The sequence below is a fragment of the Apis mellifera genome, linkage group LG8, assembly GCF_003254395.2.
Source record: "Apis mellifera strain DH4 linkage group LG8, Amel_HAv3.1, whole genome shotgun sequence".
NCBI classification, from domain to species: domain Eukaryota; kingdom Metazoa; phylum Arthropoda; class Insecta; order Hymenoptera; family Apidae; genus Apis; species Apis mellifera.
Genome location: NC_037645.1, coordinates 12,084,200 through 12,107,964, shown reverse-complemented (window position 1 = coordinate 12,107,964; position 23,765 = coordinate 12,084,200). Strand labels below are relative to the sequence as shown.

The 23,765-nt window shown below is 37.4% G+C and overlaps 1 protein-coding gene across 2 annotated transcripts in view; it reads left to right on the top strand.

Moving 5' to 3' along the window:
- Positions 1-5,407: 5,407 nt before the first annotated feature.
- The window catches only part of LOC413215 (lachesin), a 90,864-nt gene continuing 72,506 nt past the window's right edge, over positions 5,408-23,765 (top strand). The window contains exon 1 of one of the 2 annotated variants that reach the window (XM_026442513.1): positions 5,408-6,180. The gene's annotated coding sequence lies outside the window, so the exon portion shown is untranslated. Of the gene's footprint in view, positions 6,181-19,361; positions 20,051-23,765 lie in introns of those variants that run through there. The other variant, XM_006569741.3, reaches the window with a different exon arrangement.

Below are 23,765 nucleotides of genomic sequence, written 5' to 3'. Positions count from 1 at the left end.
ATTTTCGACTCTCTCTCTCGCTCGCTCGCTCACTCGTTCACTCTCTCTCTTTCTCTCTCTTGCTCTCGCTCGCTTGATCACTTGCTCTCGCTCTCGCTTTCGCCCTCTCTCTCACTCGCTCGCTCGCTCACTCACTCTCTCTCTCGCTCGCTCGCTCATTCGTTCTCGCTTTCGCCCTCTCTCTCACTCGCTCTCGCTTTCGCCCTCTCTCTCACTCGCTCTCGCTTTCGCCCTCTCTCTCACTCGCTCGCTCGCTCACTCACTCTCTCTCTCGTTCGCTCGCTCATTCGTTCTTGTTCTTGCTCTCGCTCTCTCTTTCTCGCTCATTCGCTCGCTCGCTCACTCACTCTCTCTTGCTCTCGCTTTCGCTCTCGCTCGCTCGCGTTTATTCTTTCTCGCGATCGGTTACAGAGTCACCTTGAAGCATCATTTTTTGCCATTCGTTGTCTCTCTCTTTGTTTGTTTTTTTTCTGTTTTATTTATTCTTTCTCGCTTACAGAGTTGGCTTCGAATCGTTATTTTTCGACGTCGCTCCTTTATGCTTTGTTTATTCCTTTTTCTCCGTTTCATGTATTTCGTCGATGCTTTTCTCGCGACCGCTTATTCCCTTGACTAATGTTAAAATTTTATTTTCTATCTTTTATCTTTGTTATTTTATTCACTTCTTTTGTTAATGCTTTGTTTTTTTTTTCGAGTTCTATTTCAGAGTTATTTTTCGATATCTTTATTTCTTTTCCTCTATTTTATTTATTTTCTCGTGATCGCTTCGAATTTTGGCTTTCTTGTTATTTTATTTACCTCGTCCTCGTGCTTCTCTCTCCCTCTCCTACTCACGCACAATTTCGATTTCGCTCTTTGTGGACCAAGTAGATTCGGTTACGATACCACGACGACCACCACGTCGGGATCACAGTTTCGCTACTATGTTGCCTGTGATGAATGGTATACCGAGCTCCTTGAGCAGACTCTACACGGTGTACCGACTACGAACAATGGGACACAACTATATCAATGACAATCGGGTTACAAATTTCACCGAATATCGTAAACTGGTAAATTTCTAATTAGAGGGTAATTTCGGCCGAGTCGTTTATACGTATACGTTCTAATAAGGAATCGTAATTAATTTCACAATTTCCCTCCCTTCCTTACTCGTTGGATACGTGTATTCTTGCGAACGAGTCGTAAAAGTCGAACTAACAACTTTCGACAACTTTTTCGATCGAAAGTTGGAAAGGAACGAAACATCCGCGTCTCGAATAACCATCCTTTGGAAAAGAGCTCGAGAACAAGAAGGAAAGACGATTGACGAATGTCGAATATCGAAACGGTGCAATTCGATAATCTTCTTACCATCCGAGCGCGCAACTTTCCCTCTTTAAATGTTAATAAATGCGATTCAAAGCTCGTAAAACGAATAATCAATTTTCATTTTCCGAGTAAAATTTTCGAATTCGAATCGATTTGGAAAATAATAATACGTTCGGTTTCGAAATTTCGTTGGCTTTATGAGCCACATCAACGCACTCCAGATTAATCTTTCCGCGGTTGGGAGAGAGGGGCAATTAATCACATCGAAACAAGCTGCGTCTAATCAATCGGAAATAACCGATCGACTGGAGAGAATCATAAAAACTATGTATTGGTCATCTCGGGGAACGATATCGGGGGAGGAGGGGGGAGTAAGGATCGGGTTATCCCTGTTGCAATCTCGAGCACGTTGTTTCGCGAACCGATTCTAGTTAAAGCCAGATTGAAGGGAAGGGAAGGGAAGGGCGAGAGAGAGGGTATAGTAGGCCGTGTAGTGACGTTGAAAGATGGTGGTGCTCCTTCTCTCTGCCCGCTACTTCTACCGTGATATAGCACCATCCAAATGCGCTGATAGATCCAATTTACACAACGCCTTTAACACACCGCGAATTTTCTCGAATATTTAATTTTCAACTTTTCGATCAAAATCCTGAACGTTTTCTTCCGTCCGAGAGAAATTGAACGAGAACTTAAAGGGAATTACTTTTTCCAAAATTTATTTATTAGCCATCAATATTTCGCACGATAAACGAATTCGAAGCGAATGGCGCATGCGCGCGACTACCGCAATCGACTACCGCTTATAAGATCCTAGCAATTAATCCGCGTGAAGCAATTAGCAGTGTAGAGGATCGGAGAATCGGGCCATAGGCCTCGATTTCAGTCTCTGGAGAGCCGGAACCGAACACCTCGTCGAGATGGACGTGGCTGCGGCTCTCGTGTGAGCCCAGCTGACCCTCCACGATTAATGGTAAACTTAATTATTGGTTCTTCTCCTCTCTCGCCAACCTCGACAACGTTGTTGCGCTTTCTTTTTCTTATCTATATGCGCGTATGGAAAAATATACCGATCGAGGCAGTATTATCGACCGATAAATTGAAATATTATAACTTCGCGTAATCGTTTCGAATTTCAACTGTTCCCTTTCGTCTCCCTTTCCAAATAATAATATTACGATTAAAATTATATTTGTATCCAAATTTAACCATTTTCTATACGAAATATCAATTATACGAAAAAGAAAAAGAAAAGCGATGAGATGTAAAGATGTACGCGCACTCGAATCAAAAAATTCAAGTTTAAAACAACGAATATTATAACAAACAATGATACGATATTGTAAAATTCTCATTCAATTCCGTTCAATTCCTCGAAATTCCTTCGAATTTCCTTACTTCTCCGCGTGTTCGAAGAAGGAAGAGAAAAGTGACGAAAAAGTGGGAATGGAAGTGGTGGTGGACAGCTGGTCGGATGGGAGAAGAGAGCGCGTGGGATGTACTTGACGTATCGGTCGAGTGATCGGATATCGATTAGTCCGTGCGCACGGCTAGTCCACAACACCCTCCACGAGTCGTAACTTGCACTCGAATGCTATTCCACTAATTACCAAGGCGACAGGGAGCACTGCGGTTGGCACTTCTGACGGTGGATCTTGACGGTTGTACGCATATGGGCCGGGGTGAACCGAGGCAGAGATTATCGGCCAGGCGTATATGCGGTTAATCACTGGCCGATCGTTAAGGTACATTATCCTCCTTATATTACGGCGTTATCGTTACAATCTTCCCGAATTCCCGCCTAATTTTATACTCGCCTCCAACCGCCTATTTTATATATGTATATATATATATATAAAATATAATAACCTCAATCGTTTGTCCTTTATATAGTTGGCGGATCGTTATTATGGATTATGTGAATTATTATCACTTTGTAACTAGGTCTCGCGCTAGCTTAAGAGGTTATGCCACCTTGATAGCGTCCAAACTCCTTAATAGAATTATTAATCCGCTCGGAATTAATATTTTATCCATCTATCGATGAGATATGGAATATCGAATAATTTCGAAAAAAAAAAAAAATCGTCAATTTCCAGATTGAAAAATGATTTTACGATTTTAAAATTATTATCTTCGTTTATTTTTTAATTTATCATCAAAGCGTGCGAACGTTTGACACAATTTGCACAATTTTTTTACAAACCGTTTCATCTCGCAAGGTATTTAACATCGTTTCCTTTCGTTTTATTTATTTTTTTTTTTTTTTGAAAAAGTCAAATGCAATAAACGCAGTAATATTTTGAACTTATCAAAGATATTAGATTAAAACGTTTCCCCATTCGTTGGCGACTTAATGAATCAGTTTCATAACGTTTGGGCTACTTTAACTTTCCGCTTCCACCCTTAATTGAGCTTTGTAAGTTTATTAGCCCCTTAATTCTAGTTTCGCTATTCCTGTGTAAGATTGTAATTAACCTACCCGTGTTTTAGTTTCTTCTTGTTTTAGGATATTGGCTGGCCCTAATTAACTTTGAGAAACTTTCTTTCTTTCTTTCTTTCTTTCTCGAGGTCCCAATCTTTTTTTATTTTTCGAAAATTCTTCAATTCGATCGCCAAATTAATCGAATTAATCGAAGAAATCAAATATACATCGCTTACAAGCATTTTCAAATTGAAATTCTTCCATAAGAAATGAAGCGCTATCAAAATTAAAGAAGCGATGTTAAGGCGATATACTTCGATAAAGGTTGCTACTACTCGTTAATTAAAACGTCTAGCTTTGTTTCGAGAACGGTTAAACTTATCGAGAGAATTCAACGAAACTCGGATCTTGTTCGCCACTGCCACTGCTCAGCACTATATCACTGTTGGCTCATCGGTGAACAATCGAATTTGGCTTCCAGAATGGCTCGACACGTGATACGCGTTAAATTCATTGCGTTGATGCACGACTTCCGCGCTACGGTCAACGGCAAGATTTTCGCCTTGTAACGCCACGATGCAAGAATTTATTACGAGAATTACAACGATGCTTCATCCAAAGAATATTCGAATTTTCTTTCTAACGTTTTAATTTCGAAGGGAGAAAGCATCGATATTTCGATCGAATAACCGTATGTTTGCAACAATAACCGAGTTTGAAGTAACGGTTTCTTAAAGATAAATAAAAAAGGAAAGAAGATGAGAAACGAAGTACTAATATTGCGTGGTGGTGGATGGTGGATTGTCGAATGCATGTTCATTGGCGGAAAGAAGTCACGTGAAAGAAACGCGGGGACTGGATTGGTTAATTTGGAAGGATACGCCTACTTTCACACGTATTTTTGTTTCTACCGTGGTATTTGTCACACATACTGATCCGAATGATGATCCGTGTCTAAATGTATCCAATGCATTAACGTAGGCATAGAATCCAGAGAATTTTAACGTATCGATGTAGCATAACAATTTTTTAATTTTTTTATTAATATGCTTGGAATAATTACAATTTGTAACGATAATTTTATTTATGAATGTGACTTCGTATTAAGATAAGTACTTAAGATGATAAATATACGTACCTAACCTAACTTCACGAATGAAAATAATTTTTACATTCAAATTATAACTCTTCCATATATCAGGATTATCAAGAAAGCATCTGAAGTGGAAATAGATGGTTTTAACGAAAGATTCCTTTATATATATATGTAGAAGCTGGTGTTTATGACTGCGATATATTTTTTTTACGAATATTTAATACAATTGAGATCTCTCACAATAAGTGATCGTGTCAAAGTACGATACGTAATTACAAAATATTATCGTATTCGGCTATCACATAAGTTAATTAGATTCTATTTTAAGATTCGTGCTTTCAAAAAATTCTTTCCTAATTCAATTGAGATTCAATCACACGACTTGCGACATTAAAGAAAAATTTAGAGATTGAAGCGTATCAAAAATATAATATAATTAATTATAAGTGTCGATTAACCTCTTTTTAAAAACGATAATTTTCTCTTAAACGATAATATTATCTTTTGCTTAAGCTTAATTAAGAAGTCGGCGATTGATAATAATAGAAAAAAGTTTAAGAGAAATTTTGCCGAATAAGTTGTTTGTTCGCAATGATTTTTATTTATCGAGATATATAAACAAATATTTCTGCAACAGTAAATTTGGATCGATGGAAACTATAGGGAAGGTAAATAGACGGACTCTAACTATCGGAAGGGACATAAAACTTTTACAAGAACTCGAGAACAAACGTTCGGTTAACGCGGTGCAAATTCTAAGCGTAAAGTTTAGTTTTTATTAGCGAAGGCAGGGAAGGGGAAGAGGAGCGCGACAAAGTTTCACTGTTTTTCCGATAGTTAAAATTTCCAGAAATTGTTGCGCAAGTTAAATGTTCGGCAAGTCGGAAGAGTCGGGGCTCGCCCCTCATTAAAATCTGATACTTCGTTATGTCAATAAAACTACAACCATTGACCCACGCTAAACGATTAAATAATTTATATTTTAATATCCACCCGCGATAACTTTTAACCTCCTATGATTCGATCCCACCGAGATTCGTTATTATTATCGTCTAATTACACAATCTGAAATTCTTTGTTCCATTTTTTTTTTTTTTTTTTTTCCCTTTTTAAGAAGCGATATATATATACCGAGCGCGGTAGAACTCTGCATTTTTTTGTTATCGATCGAATCGTCTCGCGCTCAGATCCGATTCATTCGAAAAAAGGAATCTATCTAAACGTTCTTGGTAAGAGAATATTTGTTTCGTAAAGTTTCGTTCGCCGAGAAGACGCGTTGAAAAATAAAAGTAATTATTTCACGAACGAGAGTTCACGGGGAGAGGGATATCGATTTTTCGAAGGAGCCAAGGTAAGCGTAAAATCTTAAATCATTCTGTCGACGATGCTGGTATGTATAATGGTATTTGGGTCACTGGCACGTACCGCCGATTTTCCGCCAAGCGATTTCTAATAGCAATTCGCGAATAACTTGGAATTTATATATTGCTCAAAGGCTGAGAAATCTTTAATTAGAGGTTTGCTCGAATAGTTTCGCGCGAATTCGCATACATTTTAATACGCGGAGTTGGAGAATCGAGAAAGAGAACGAAAAGGCGATTATATCGTAAGAAGATCGTCGAATTCCTATGTACCGTTGTAGTTAAATTCTTATATAAACCATCGGGATCTACTTTATCGACACTATACTTACGAGACGAGCACGCCAATCCTTTCGATCGTCGAACTTCTTAGTCCGTGAATCGAAGCCAATATTGAAAGATAGCCACTTGTTTGAGTTAATCCTGTCCATATTGATAAATACTTGAAGCTACGCGAGGTGTTCGCAAAGATTTGAGTTTATATTCGTCTATTAAAAAGATTAAAAATAAACATTGGTCGAGATATATAGCTAATATTTCAAGGATTATTTCTTACAATCTATAAACCTTATTTTCAACGTGTTCTTTCGCGATATATTTCATGTTCATATATTCACTTTTCTTTTTTTATCAAGCGACTCGATCTTTTTTAGTTACGAAAATAATATTCATCGAATAGTTAGGAGACGTTCACTGAATATTTTAGCCTCATCACATCACGCGGGAAAAGCAATTACTTTCAAAAATGAAAATGAACATATACGAAGTAAATTACAATGTATAAAATATAAAAATACAAATACAATGATTCATTTATGATTTTAAACGAAATATTCATCGTAATTCCAAATATTTGCTAAATAAATAAAATACATTGTATACTACCTTATTAAAATAATTAATTTGAAATAATTAATCATATATAAAAAAATATCATTTTTTGTACATTTACTTTCACATTTACTTCGAGGGGCTCCGCGACATTATAATACGACACTGCCACGCGTACCCGGCTCTTTCGCCGTCTCACGGCGGCGAATATAATATAATACAACTTGAAATAAATTTACAATTCGTTACTCAATCCTTACCTGACATACGTGAATTTTTTTTATCGTCTGCTAAGAGAATCCATCCTCCAAGGATGTCCAACATTTCTAACAAACACTCTGTGTATACGATGCGAAGAATTTTTGACGAGGAAATGGAAGGAAGACAGGTGGTTCCGTACTCGCGGAAGGGGGAACGGCACAGTTTCCCGTTTCAACGAGTTGTTTGACCGTTCGATAACGAAAACTAAACACGGTGAACGAGAGAGAGAGAGAGAGAGGCGATGTAACGCGAGAAAAGAAAACGTTCGGCGACACGACTCGCCGGAACAGGAGCGGCTGTGTTTGCACAGTTAAGTGACACTAATTGAAAGTTCAATGCCGGCATATTGGTTATAGGCATAGAACACACAATGGCGGGCAAACACGAGCAGGTAATTCAATCTCGGTCCGATCTAATTCGTCCAACACGTGCCGTATCCTGCCTCCCGCCGTCTTCTCACCTTTCTCCGTCGGTAACCAACGTCGAAATAATTCCCCTCTCTCTTAATTCCTGCCTCTCACGTCGCTTCTCACTTATTATTCTCGAAATTAATAATAACGACGAAATTGAGACAAAAGATTGTCTGGCAACCGATTTAACTCGTAAAATCACGTAAAATTGTCAAGTTAATTTTTGATAGATTAATATTTTTTTTTTTTGACAATTTGCACTTTCAAGCTTATCTACACCTATTCGAGGCGCGTGATTACTTATTTTCTCGAGGTATCAAGGGAGAATGGTTAATTAAGATTTCCGTCGAATTATTTTCAAGAAACAATTGCGGGCAAATATTCTAGGCAATAATCTTAATTTCCATCCGCGTGTAACAGGCTCCCGCATTCTGCTTACATTTATGACAACAAGCATACTGGGGAATTTTCTTGTTTCCACCGCCGCTGCGATTCAACCTCCCCTCCCCTCCCCTCTCCTCGTGCACCCATTCTCCTCCCACCATGCACGTTCGATCAACATCTTCCTTAATATCCACTCTTGGTATTTTTATATTTCCACGATTCAAATCTGTTATTAGCACGAATAGGTGATTAATCTTGAATAAAGGATAAAAATATAGCTATTCTTAAAGATTGACGTGCGCATATCCTCGTACTTAACGAAATTAAATTTTATTCGCGGAAGCCTGTAATTATTAACACCCGATACACGGCGACACGTACACATCCCCATTATTTACTTTATAAAATTTATCCGTTTCGCGGATAAACATTTTATCACGGTTATCCAATACATTAATTGATATTCACCTGACGAATGATCGTATTCGTTCGTACATTAAATTTAGTTTGATTCATCGAATCGATATTTGCATATTTCCGATTTAATCTTCTCTTAAAAAGATCGATATACTTTCTCGCGTTTGAGTGTCGCTTTGTAAAAGAAGATGAATATTCTTACGATATCCCTTCGTTGTTTATCAGAAGACAAGATCGTTAACGATGTGTTTTTCTAAAAATCTTTTTTTTTTTTTTTCAATACCATATAGCTGTATTACAAAAGCGTAACAAAAACAAATTTTGTATAGATGGAACGGTGACTCAAAAAAAAAAAAAAAAAATAAAAAAGGAAAAAAAAATGGCTCGACAATTTCACCCCTAAATGGGACGGTTCGTTACAAAAACGACACACGTGTATACGTATATAGATTGGCGCACGAACCAAGGTTTTAACCCGGTCCAGTAATTTTCTGGTCGGCTTAATCGTACCTAGAACCATTCTGGTCACTCGCACATGCGTATATATAGATATATGTATATATGTATATACACACATATATGTATATATATATATATATATCCGTGTAACGTTTGGAAAGAGAGTTCGGTCATTCCGTCGCGATAAAGACGAAAAGATATCCGATCGAGAACACAGAAGCGAGAAGGAAAGAAAGCAAAAGAAGCTTTGAAAAAAACAGAGTCAAACGAAGTAAGGTGCGAAGGAGAAAAAAGGAAACAAGATCGTAGCGAGCGAAACAACGAATAGAGGAAAGAAGAGACGAAGAAAGAGACGGAAAAACAGAGAGAGAAAGAGAGGGAGACACACGTAGAGCAATATAAGCTGTTAGCTCGCAGCTGTTTGCGCAAACATTATCCACAACCTCTACGTTTCGTCCCTTTGATAGTGGTGGGACTACAAACAGTAGCTGGATATCACGTGGCACGAAGATCTCTATCCTTTTCCTTTCCAATCCTTAACTTTCGCATTTCGGGATCGAAGCATCTTTTAATTATTTATTTCAGATATATTTCTTGTCGTTATCTTTTTCTTCTTCAATTTTGTATCTCTCTCGTTCATCGCAAGATCGTAAAACTCTTCGCCATCCGCCACACTCTTTTTCTGGATGTTTCTGGAAAGTTTCAAAGCGTGTTTGTATCCTTGCGCGCGCGATCCCAGTTTCGTAGTTCCTTCTCTCCCCAATGTGAATAAATTTCGCATTGATTAGCATAGCTCGGTAATAGTTTTCTCTCTCTCTCTCTCTCGCTCGAGAATAACTTTCCAACCGGGGCGAGAAGCTGTTTACTTTAGAAACATTTTCCCTTTGGAAGAAAATAAAAAGATGTAATAACTACTCTATCCATTCGAAACGATACAATTTTCTACACCTGATTTAGAAATTTATATTTTATAAGTTTATCGATCCTTATCGAGTATCTTTTTTCTTAAAAGTGAGAAAAATATGAGAATTTTTAAAATAAAAGCGCGACACTGTTGCTTAAGAAAATGGAAGAAACGGGAACGAGAATGGAAAACGAAGCTCGCCGGTATAATTTGGCGGACTCGGTTTTCGAAAATTTGTTTCGCAGGGAAGATGGAGAAAATTCATTCCTGGGAAAAGTTGGATAGTTCGATTCCCGAGAGTGGATTCGCGAGTCAGTGGAAATCAATCGAAACTTCCTTTGGTCTTGAAGAGAGAAAGAGAGAGAGAGAAGGAGAGAGGGAGAGAGAGAGTATCGTGTCCCGCAGCTTGCCAAAATGCCGTTACTCGCGGCTCGTTCAACGCTGTCTCGTTTTATTTGCAATTTCTGTCCATTCGGTGAAACGCGGCCGATCGATCCACGAAACAGTCCTAGCCGCCATTTTCCGAATTCCTGGTTCCACGACACCTCCAGGGAAATTTCTGTATTCTTCATTTCGTCGCGGAACAACCACCATTTCGCGCCTTTTCCTCTCGTTTTTCCATTATTCTTCCATTTCGTTTCATCCGAAATAACAATTTTTTCTTTTCCCTTTCCCTCTTTCTTTTTTTGAAAAGATACAGATCAAGAATTTCAATCGTTTTCTTTTCTCTACACTATAGGAATAAATTACTCTTGAGAAATTATTTTCGTATTATTCTCTTCGTTGAAAGACAATTCGATCTCTTCTTTAATACAAGAGATTAAGAGTAAGATTCTTTATATTATACGTGCACACACATATTCGTTGTCTTTATTCTTTTACAACACAGAAGCTTATAGAATCTAAATAAGTTTCAACGTCCCTTCCTTGTTTACGAAACGTAATTGCTTTTGAAACGAAGCGTTCTTTGCATTATTTCGTTGTTCATTGTAACCACTTATTCCACTAGTTCCTTCCACCAAATCTACTTGCTCCTTATTTATCAACTAATTTACTTTTCCCTCATCTATCTTTTCGATTTCAAACTTATCCTTCCGACCAAACTTTCGCGAGCAAACTACCGCGTTCAAGCCACCGTTCCATGTAAGTGACTACTGTTCACTGCTTAAAAGAAATCTCGCGGGATGGTACAGGGGCAAGAGGGGTCCTTCGCTTGGCCCGCCTATCCCCACTTCGAACGCTTTGTTGACAATCCTGACTTCATGACGCTACGCTTATAGTGGAACAGCTATAATTTGAATATTTAAAATTATTTTCGTAAATTGGAAGTTGAAATATTTTCGAAACTATTAATTATTTCGATAAAATATTAATACATCTATAATATGTCTTATTCATACAATTATTATTTTACTTAACCACTTATCTCGAATATTCTGAATTTTATGACTGTGTTAATGCATCGATGTTTAAATACAGATTGTTTTATTGTTTCTCTTTGTCGAATCGAATTAGTATATGTGACAAATATCACGAACAAAAATACATGTGAAAATAGACGGTTCCACATTAACCAATCAGATCCGCATTTCTTCCGCGAGACTTCTTTCGAGCAATGAATAGAACTTATGTACGAAAACAGGGAAAAAAGAGGAAGCTGCTTCTTGAATAAAATCCTTGCGCGTTTATTTTTTTAAGAAAAATATTTTTTTATTCCATTGGGCATTATTAGCATAAATTATGCTCGTGATGCGAGCAAACACGTTCATATTATCTACCATTAATTACGAACATAATACCATCTTGAAAAAAATGGCCGCTACGATTATTTTTCTCCGTTAAAACCGAATGTAAACTTGGTTCTGAATAATTCGACAAATCTTATCCTCTTTATTATTATCCAATTATTCGAATATCAATCTTATGAAAGGAAAGAGAGAGAGATGGCAGATCGAGAGAATTTTGTGTTTTCGAAATAACACGTGAATATCGTGGAAGGATAGAAAGGCGCGCATAGGGCCATCGTTTCTTCCTCGATACGTTCCTTTTCAGTAGTTTCTTTGCAGTTCTTTTCCCCGATACAGTTCTACACACTCGGTCGCATACTCGTTCAGCGTAGCGTAAACAAGTCAATGCAGATGCACACGCGCATCCTGCTTCTCTGGATCCTGGCCTGGCCTCACGTCACGATTCCGATAAACACCTATCGATTCCATTCTTATACCTCTTTTATTTATCTCGTCCACCTTCTATTTCTATTTCCGCACCCGATGCATCCTCGTCCAAAGATTTCTTAAAAAACTTGCTACTTGCAGAAATTTAATCTTCCCCAATGAATCAATTTTATCATCTCGTTTAATTATCAAGACAATTTTACTCAAAAGTATGCTCTCGTAATTTTCTGGATCTTAAATTTAAACTCGTCGTTTCGGGAGGGGGAAAATAAGGAATACGTCGAGTTGTACGTTTGAAAAATATTCCATTTCTCGTTCGTAACGCGGAATCGCGCTAATCGTGGTGTAGATGACACGTTGGCTTTAACGTACGCTCGTCATTCTCGAAACAAAAGTTGGAAATCCGTGGGAGGAGTTGGTACGTTAGACCGCAGGATACCCTCGGGGGGTCAGACAATGTTCCGACAGTGGTATTAAACTTGTCGAATATTGATGTCTCTTCGCAACTGTGTCAGTTCGCTAAGTCTCGTTGCGCTTTGGCAACATAGCATCAACTTGTCGCGCAAAAGGATACTTGTTCGCACGTTTTACCAACTGAAAAATAGTCGCGGAACCTATACTCCGGATATATACTTTTTGTATATTTGTTTCGCGCGGTAGAATAGAGATGGTGTAACAGGGAACGTGGACGTAACTGTGTAATGTGTATTTAACGAATATTTTTCTTTGTGAACAATTTAAGGTTATGTTGAAATGATAAACGTGGATTATTAATTAAAAATAAAATATCGTGATTCGATAAAGTAAGCGATATTCTCGTACGAGAATCGTATTTGACAAAAAATCGTTTGTAGTTAGGTTAAGTTAATTAATATCGATCGATATAAAATTACGATGATTCGATAACGCGAGGTAAGTAAACCATATATTTTCGTGCGAGAATCTTAATCGAAAGTCCGCGTAATAATATTTCAAATTAAAAATGTATTACTACTATCCTCAAAATCGCTTACGATTAGATCAGGTTAGATTAGATTAGACAACAACCTAAATATTAATTAATATACAATATGTATATTGTGATTCGATAATGTCGGATAAGAATCGCATTGAATGAAATCGATTAGATTAGGTGACAAAAGTTATATCGATGTTATTCGATATATTATATCGAATCGATAATATCGCGTAAGTAAACGATACTTTCATACGAGAATCGTATTCGAAATTGATTATAGTTATAGGTTAGGTAAATTAAAATTACGATGATTGTGAAGTGAAAGACGAGGTAAATAAAAGTAAAAGTTATAAGAATCGTGATCGAAAATCCGCGTAATAATATTTCAAATTAAAAATGTATTACTACTGTCCTCAAAATCGCTTACGATTAGATCAGGTTAGATTAGATTAGACAACAACCTAAATATTAATTAATATACAATACGTATTGTGATTCGATAATGTCGAATAAGAATTCCATTGAATGAAATCGATTAGATTAGGTTAATAATCTGAATAACGATTAACACGTGACAAAAGTTATATTGATGTTATTCAATATATTATATCGAATTGATAATATCGAATAAGTAAACGATACTCTCATACGAGAATCGTATTCGACGAAATTGATTATAGTTATAGGTTAGGTAAATTAAAATTACGATGATTGTAGAATGAAAGACGAGGTAAGTAAAAGTAAAACGTTACAAGAATCGTGATCGAAAATCCGCGTAATAATATTCCATGCTGGAAAACTGTATCACTATCGCGGAATCGAAATCCGTTATCTCGAGAAGAAGGAAATGGAGAAGGAAGATCGAAAGAGGGATTTTAAAAATGATTGGCGGGCCACGTTATTTTGGAAAAAATAATAGCTCGGCTGGGATCTAATGTCTTTGTTGGCTTGGGAATGGAATCGTTCCCTTTGTTTCTTTCTCCTTCCCCCTCCCCCACCCCTCGGGTGATTGTCGGCCAATAGCGTGGGTCGGCCCGATACCGACAAAAGAGTCCGAGTATCGGGCACCGCTGATGGAGCGGCCCGCTAAGAAATCTGATTGTAAAGGACGGCCGGGCTAACGCTTCCATTTTTCCCTTCCCCCTCCCTATCCCGCAAAAATCTATTTCTCGCTTTTTATTATTTTCTTATTCCGCCGGAGTGGCGCTCCGGTCACGAGGCTGTTTCGTTCTCGCCTCTTCAAAGAAATATCACGACTATTTCAATTCTCGCCGATATTGCCGGCCGATAGACGGCCGGTAGCTTGCCCCAGGCCGGCTACGGCCATCCTTTATTTCATACGCGGAACTACGTACCCGTTCCTAACCTTCCCTCCACCGCTTCCTTATATCGTATCCTTCCAATTTGGATGCGTCGCGTTTTTCATACGCCCATATATATATATATATATATATATATTTTTATATATATTTTTTATATATATTTATATTAAATATATATATATTTTTTTTATATATATTTTTTATATATATTTATATTAAATATATATATATATTTTTTTTTTCTTTTTCACGATTTTTTCGCATCTTGGCCGCAAAGATCGATCGGATTATTTTTCGAACCTATTCGTTATTTACATATATATTTATTATTTATATTCGTTATATTATATATAAAAAATATATATATATATATATTTTTTTTTCTTTTTCACGATTTTTTCGCATCTTGGTCGGAAAGATCGATCGGATTATTTTTCCAACCTATTTGTTATTTATATATATATTTATTATTTATATTCGTTATATTATATATAAAAAAAAATATATATATATATATTTTTTTTCTTTTTCACGATTTTTTCGCATCTTGGCCGCAAAGATCGATCGGATTATTTTTCGAACCTATTCGTTTTTCGAGGTGATCGATCGATAAAAGTAACATCGTTCGACCATTAACCAAGTCGATGTCGCGGAGATCGTTGTACCAACCGATTATTATTTATATCGATAATTTCACCGCTGCGGGTGTGAATATAATAGAAATTCGTTTTCGGGGAAAATTTTTTTCGACTCGATCCATTTTTCGACTCGTCGATAAATCAAACGCGTGGAATTTTTTTTTTCGTTTTTTGTAAAAGCGGTATTAAAATTTAATATGTATCGAGTGAGCTTAAAAAATGTAAATAATAATATTTCACTCATGTATCGAACGGTTTAACGGGTTAAAATTTTATTATTAAAAAATACGCGGGACAAGCCGCGCTCAACCAGGTATATTCGAAATATAAATTATACACGCGCATTTATTTTCGTAGTACATGCTCGCATTTTGAAGGATCACCTCTTCACCTTTTAACAATTTTCACGCATAGATTATACATACATATATATATATATATATATATATAATTTCACGTATAGATTATACATATATATATATATATATATATATATATATATGTGTATGTATAATTTAATTAAATATTATACATATATATAATTGTACAAATTTTATATAATAATACGATATAAATACGATATATATATATATATACATATACATATATATACATATATATATATATGTATAATATTTAATTAAATTATACATACACATATATATATATATATACATATACATATATATATATACATATATATATATATATATAATTGTACAAATTTTATAATACGATATAAATACGAAAGTTCGAAATATTATCCTCAATCGTGGGATAATACGCGCGAGCGAATAAATCGAAGAGCTTGGAATACCATCGTCCGCTCCTCCTTCGACCCTCTTACCTGCCCCTCTTATAAAAATTCTTAATCTAAAACCAATTCCGAAGAAGAGTGTAGCCGGTAAACCCTATGGTTTTTATAGGAACACGCTCACCTTATGTAACGGGGAATTGGCAGAAGGTATTTCCTAATATCGAGCCAGCGGCCCTTGAAAAAGAATGTTGAAGTGACATCGCAAAGAGGGAAACGCCAACGATGAAGGAGGGAGCGAGATCGAGCGAGATCGAGCGAGCGAGCGACGGAGGCAAGGGAGTGGGGGAAACAGAGACCGAGCGAGCGAGCGAGCGAGCGAGAGAGAGAGAAAGGGGGAGTGTCACATTTAATCCTTCTTACTTTTCGCGGTAGAAACCTGCCAAAACAAAAGATTTTTAAATTCCTTCGATGAAGAAAGTGAGCAATGGCTATAAGCCGATTATATAAACGGGGACAAAAATTCACGGGGAGAAGAATTTATTTCGTTGTTATCGAAATTTCAATTATTTCAACGCGGTTATTTATAGTTGTGGTTATCGAGGAATTTTAAAAAAAAAAAAAAATCGAGTCGATAATTTTATTCGAGTTGATAATTAATTGTTTCGATAGACGAGGATTGATCATCGGTATCCGATTCGTCTCGCAACGTACGAATCTCGTAACGTAAAAGGAAATATTAGAATATTACTAGATGGAAATATTACTAGATGATATTTAACTCGACTCAAACCCAACGCTCGGCAAGCTTTGCAAACTAATTTCCTTCGTTTTTCTTTTTTTAAGTCATTGAGATGCAAGGAACTGGTTTAATTATTTTTCCCTTGCTTATACTTTATGAGAATATAATTAAAAAAAAAAAATTAATTCTTCTAATAAGATTAAAAATCGCAAATCAAACGATTCACAGTCGATCGAAATATCAATGTAATTTTAGAATCTTTTTCTAGACTTTTCTAAAGATTTTTGTCTTCACTTTTCGATTTATTTTTCGAGAAAAATCTAACAGGAAAATATTCGAAAGAGGAATCGATTAAGAAACGTCGTTAAATTAATCGATCTGAAACGTCAACAATTTTGAATCGTCGAGAAACTTTGATTCTTTGCATACGAATTCGAATTAATACGCTTCTTTCGCAATTGAACGAGACAACTTCTATATTCTTTTTAAGGATTCAATAAGCAAAATTGCATTCGCGGAACGAGATAGAGAAAAGGAAAGGAAAGGCTGTCGTTTTTCGGCTGTAAATATTTGAAAATATTAGGACGGAGCGTCCTTGGAGCGCGATAAACCTTTCTACCTAAGTAAACAGGTTAGGAAACAACGTACCGTTGTTTATCGTTAATTCGTGGAAGAGAAGAAGTTTTTTCTTCCGTCCGGCGTATTATAGGAGGGAAAAGAAACGTATACACGTGGCGAAAACTTATCGCTGGGATCGAGCAAAAAAGGATCGATGTCCTCGTAGCCAATCCCGTCGACGGAAATAACTTAGCACAAACATAATAAAACGTCCGAATTAATTGGCGTTCGGATAAACGAATATTTTTCGAATAATCGGTCGTTCGAATAACCGAAATTTAGATGATCGACGTTCTACGCTATTTTCCTACATAAATGGAGAATATTCGCGGAAAAAAAAAATTGGACATTGTCTGTGAAAAATCTACGCGAGAAGTCTCTGCAGATTCCAAATATTGATAAAAAAAAAAAAACCTATGGAAAGATACAATGTAGAAAAAAAATATGGTCTGGAAAAAAAATCCACGAAAATTATAAATGTCTATCGAAAACATTCGCGAAATACGAAATGGACGAAACAAACGTTTACGGGGAATATTAATTTTTTTTTTTTTTTTTTTTTTTAGAACAGCCGTATTCGTCGGTATCGGAGATATATCCGTTGTATATTTATCTCGTCCTTTAAACTTGAATCGAAATTAACGTTTAATTAATCTGAAAAGTAACTCGTTTAACAGAACTCGATACCGCGATAATCGCCTTAACGTATTATTTTCCATCCTCTTTACGCGTATATAACAAATAAACCGTCGCTTTAATATTTTTATCTCGATACGTTTTTCATTTTCACGACGTTACGAATACGTTCCCTCCCTGCACAGCTTGTTCAAAGGGGCGAACGCTTTTTGATTTTAAACGTCACACCTTCGAATCGCCCGTACACCGATGAATTTTATTTCCTCCAATTTTTGCTTTTCGAATCGATCGATGTTTATTTCACTTTTTTTGAAAATTGTTAACAACGTTTGAACAACGTTGTTCCGATTCTAATCGAGAACAAAAATAAACGTGTGTAGATATAGTATTTATTATATCGAGTTATAAAAAATTGAACTTCGAATTCGATAAATATCGAGAATGATCGAGAAAAGGAAATTTCTTAAATCGTAAAGTTTTTTTTTTTTTCAATGGAAGATAATTTCTCGCGAAATTTTCTTCGAAAAAAAAAATACGCACATTTGTATTTTATAAAACGTACGTCTAAATGTGTATATAAAATAGAACGAACGTATTATACGGAAAAAAGAAACGTGGAAAATAAAAAAAGAGGACATCGTAGTAGTAGCGTTTGACTTTACGGTAAAATCACAATAATGGAAAAGTAATTACAACGTGACACGGCATTTCACGGTTCAACTAGTTGAACGCTATATACAACACAAAAGGCCGATACGTTTTACCGGATCAAATTTGTAGTTTACGATATTAAGCAGCTTGTTTTCAACGGAATCGATCGATAAAAAAAAAAAAAAAAAGATCTGTCGTATTTCTAAATCGATCGAGCGAATGTATATTTAAATACGCGGATATTCATATATAAATAGTTAATAAACTGTTTCATACGGGTAATTACAATTCTGGAAATAGCGGGAGTAAAATACAGAAGTGTATTATTCCAATTTTTTTTTTCTCGCATTTATTTATATCCTAGATTTTTCTATATCTTCCCATATACGCGTATGAAAAATGTATAGGATTTAAACGTCTCGCTCTCCCATAGCAAGTGAAGTGAGAAATATACGAATTTATAGAATAGAAAGCAGCCAGTTTCCACTCGTCGTCCTATTTTTCTTTATTCTCCACACCAAACGTAGTACATATATTCTTCCATATATTTATACTTATGATTATATTCGTATCCGTACATACTTTTTAATAAATACATGTATTACGTTTAAATAAATATTAATGCCAAGTGTACAATACAGAGCAAATATATATTTTATCTTCACGAAGATTGAGCGTTAAAAATCCGTCGTAAAGAAAACGTTAAATACGTATGCCGATACACGCGGTGAATATATATTTCTTCGATATAATTTCCACACACGCGACACAATGAAACAAACGCTAGAACGCTACAATTTGCGAGTAAATAACACGGATCGAAATTCATCGGAGGACGATTGTTTGGAAATAAAGCGAAAGAGGAGTAGTATACAACGTGGTATATATCGGTGGTAGACGTAAATCCAGCTCACGGAGGAAACAGGTGCCTGTGAGGAGTAGGAGTAGGAGTAGGAGGAGGAGGAGGAGCAGGAAGAGGAGGAGGAGGAGAGAGCGTGATGCGCATAGAATTTGGTAGCGCGAAGGCGTGCGCGGGCCGATTAGAGGATCCTGCGCGGCTTTCGAAAGCGTAGGGACCGAACGAAGCGAGTCAGCGAGTCAGTCAGTCAGCCAGCCAGCCAGCCAGCCAGCCATCCCGTCAACCAGCCACCTCTACGGCTATCGCGTAAGAGTCGTGTGAGTGGGGCTTTTCGAAAAGGCTATACACACACGCACGCACACACGCGCGCATATTAGCGGTGCAGGAGTGGGTTGGTATTTTCGGTGGTGGGGGGATACACCGTGGACGGCTCGAGACAGAAACAGAGAGAGAGAGAGAGAGAGAGCGAATCAGACAAGAAGGAAGATAGATCGAACGGAGAACAAACGAAGAGGAGAAGAAGGAGAAGGAGAGAGAGAGAGAGAGAGAGAAAAAGAGAGGTGGAAGGGCAGAGAAAGAGCGGAGGGATGGAGACCGTGAGAGCGTGAGAGGGTAGCGATTGTGCTACAGTCGCACCGCGACACCCCCACGAGTGAAACCGCGCGCGTGCCGATCTGCAGCCCCCTTGCCTCTTACGAAAACGGGCCGCGACAGTGCTATGCTTTTAAGCCTACTGCCAAGGATTTCCTCGCACGCCGCTGCTGTTTTCACCGCTTCTCGTACGCAACCTCGTCCCATCCGATCGTTCCATCCACGTATCGTCGGATCAACTTTTCAATCGGGTAAGTGAACAAACGTCGCTTCGATCGTTGCCCTTGCCCTTCCGTATGAAACGTGTTTCCACTTTTCTTGCTTCTCTCCTTCCATGTGCGGCGAGAATTCGACGAATGCGACGCAACGTAAATATTGGCAAGTGCACGTCAGTTGAGACGAAATTTTTTTCCGCGCTGTGTGTTTCTCGTGGATCGTCGATAGTTTTCGAGATACCGTTTTATACATTCGATACGTAGAATCGTTTCATTTTTTTTTTTTTTTAACCACGCCGCTCGTTAAGTGTTATTGTTCATTACGCGACAACGAAAATACGACACAAGGTAAATCAAGCAGTGACAACGGCGGTGATACTGTGAATTGTTCGATAAAACGATTACAACGAACGAATCATTTCAAGTGGTGAAACGTTCCAAAATTATACCATTATACCACGCGTAATTAACGTCCAACGGTTCTTGTAAACATGGATTCTTTGACTTCAGTGAAGATCGTTGGATCGATTCGTCCCGTTTGTTCCAAATGAATCAAAGAGATCAAACGTTGAACGATTAAGAGAGTGATATCAAATAATTAATACCGAGAATTAAGATCCGTTAATTTAAATTTTAATCCGTTTCGTATATCATTTATCTCTATGTAAATAATTTGTCATTTCGTTTATTCTCGCGCATTGTAACATCATAATCGAAATGTATGCGGAAAATAATTGATATTCGATATTACGAGTTTTGATATTCTTGTTGACCGACTCGTTGTCGAGAGTGATGGAAATAACGAGAATGAGAAGAATAAGGAGAAATTGCTTTAAAAGAGTAACTGCAAAGGTGAAGCTCGTACGCACGAATAGCATAGAGTTCTTTTGTTCGTGGGCGCCCTTTGCCAATTCATTCGACGTAGCCGCTATGCTCGTTCCGAGCACCTGTGGACGCCAACCGCCGTCCCTCTTCGTCGACTCTTCTTTGGAGAACTGCCAATGACTTCCGGCTCACTCGTAGAACCTGTTGATGATCCTCGTTGCTTTTACGTTTTATGCCACTCGATTCGATTAATTTCCTACCGTATCTCGTGCCAACCTTTTTTTCTTCGCTTAATTTATTTATTTAGAATCGTCTTTCTTAAAATTTCCGTCTTATCTCCCGATAGTTTTGAATCCCTTTCTCGTATAATAATTGTGATACAAGGAATGGAACTCGCGTTATAATTAAAAGAGAAATGTTGGACTCGAGTGGAATCCGTTGCAATTAGAGAGCTATCGCTGTCGCGTTCGTGTAATTTCGCGAAGAAATTGAAAAGATTTTTCCGATTAACCGTTTCAACGAAGATAGAAAAGATAGAAACGAAAATAGGTGGATCGGTTGTCAGTTCTAATCTGTCCGTGGTGGGAGGCAGGGACAATAAGATTTCAATTTCCTCGGCCCCTTATATACCGTTCTTTATATTCCTCGCGAAATCCAACTATTTCTTTTAATCTAATCCATATCCTCGATTGTATCTAAGGAAAGGAGAAAAAGAAACGTTAATAAGTTCATTTTCCTTAAGACATATAGCGTTTCCTTCCTTTCAATTTTTTCTCTTTTCTTCTTTATCGACCGATTCTCTTTTCTTCTTTGCACGCGTTCATTTCTTTTACGAAATTCGATGGAAAAATTTCACTCTCTCTCCTTGCATCGATTCCACCTTCGGTTCGATTCGGTTCGTTTATTTATTTATTTTGACTCGTCGTGTATTTTTTCCACGCCGATTCTGCGAAGCGAAATTTTTATCCCATAAATTTTAATCCATTTGTACGAACAAGGAAAGCGAATCGTTCGCGATATTTCGGCGAAAATACGGTTGCCTCGAACGGCATTTAGCAGTTGCTTTCATCGAGGACGAAATGCCGGGCGGACGACATAATATCCTTAATTATTTCTCTTATCCCGCTTATCTCAAGATTCATCGGAGCGTGCATTTTTCCGAGGGACGTTTCATTTGCCTTTCTCCGCGCACTCGGGTCCGTGGCTCGAATTAATGCACCGCATTTTCGTTCTATCCGGCAATTCCTCGCACGAGCGTTCCAAAAGCGACCTTGATGTAACGTCGCTCGCCACGCCACCCGTGTCGCAGCGCCAAGTTATGCACGTCCACGACGCGTATAAGGTTAAATATCGTTCGAGCAAATAACAAAAACAAACCGTTGTTCCTTCGCCCGATCCTTCGTTCGCCGCAGTGCTTCTCAACCTGGGATGAAACGAAGTAAAGAAGAAATACGGGGATGGAATGGAAAGTTAGAGGCTATCGTTTCGAAATAACGATCAATTTCACGGGAAAGAAGGAAATATGTTAGCACAGGAGCAGAGATATCAACGTTTCGTCGGTGACACTCGTCGGGCCGAGCTATTTTTCCATTTTATCCTCCAGACCGTAGATGCATTCTTGCGGAGATTTGCTGATGGGCTCCATCGTCCATCGTCACGACCATTAACCATCCTGACGCAATTTTCGCCAAACGATGGAAAAACTTTTCGCTTTCGAGAACGCTGGCCGCGAAAGTGATGCCGCGTGATATTCATGCTCTCTCTCTCTCTCTCTCTCTCTCTCTCTCTCTCTCTCTCTCTCTCTCTCTCTCTCTCTCTCTCTCTCTCTCTCTCTCTCTCTCTCTCCTTGCTATTATCAAATAAAGATAAATTCTAGAAAAAAAAAAAAAGGAAAAGTTAATCGAAATAAAATTAAAGTGGCGAGAAACGCGTGGGGGAATCTAAATAAGATGTATCCACGTCGTAATGATCCTTTCGAAAGTTAATTCCGAATCGAAGAATGTTCTTTTATCGCTCAAAGTACATACGAATTACCGACGGATCCTTCCGTTCTCAACGATTCTCAAACTACCTTTGTAAAAAGCGTTTAATCGGAAAAATGTTCATTTAGAACTGGACTGCGGACCCAATTAGTTCGGATTTCAAACCGTTTCTACGCTGTTACACACATTTTCAGGAAACGCTTTCGTTCTCCAATTCGAATCTCTGCTTACCTATCGTATTATTTACATTCGTTATTAAACGATAATTCAATTATCGAGAAGGGAATGGAATTTTAGAAGGCGGTCTTACTTCGAATGTTATATATTATTTGAATCTGAAAATTTATATATCGCCGAAATAGAAAAAGGAAGGAGGAACGTTTAACACAAGCGGGAAATGGCAATTATTTGAATAACTATTCGAGGCTCGAAACATCTGTGGTACGTAAAGCGAAGAAAGGGAATTTACAATTGAATCGAGCTCTCGATTCGCAGTGCGTTAAGAAGAATATACAATACTCGAGCAAAGAATACTGGTCTTGATCCTCTTATATCGCTAAAGAAGAAACATTTCCGTTAGAAATGGGAATATCCACGGTGCTTACGATTTAAGTGGCATGCCGACACACAGGATATATATTCGCGTGAATCATTTCGAAACCATCTCATTTTTCCATCCACTTCTTTTCAATTCTCCATACGATAATTTTTATAAATTGGTTAATCCGTAAATTTTAATATTCGCAAGAAAAATAATTATTCGTACGATTTTCGAATCCATTCGATCTCGACATGATTCTAAAATCTTCGTCGCGAGATGGCAGTCGTGGTTTGATTAAACTTTCCAAACATTAATTTTGCGTTCGTGAGGAACAAAAAAAAAAATATAGCTTCTTTCTCTGCGTTTTTTTCTTTCGTTTTAAATTTTAATATCAGCAAGAAAA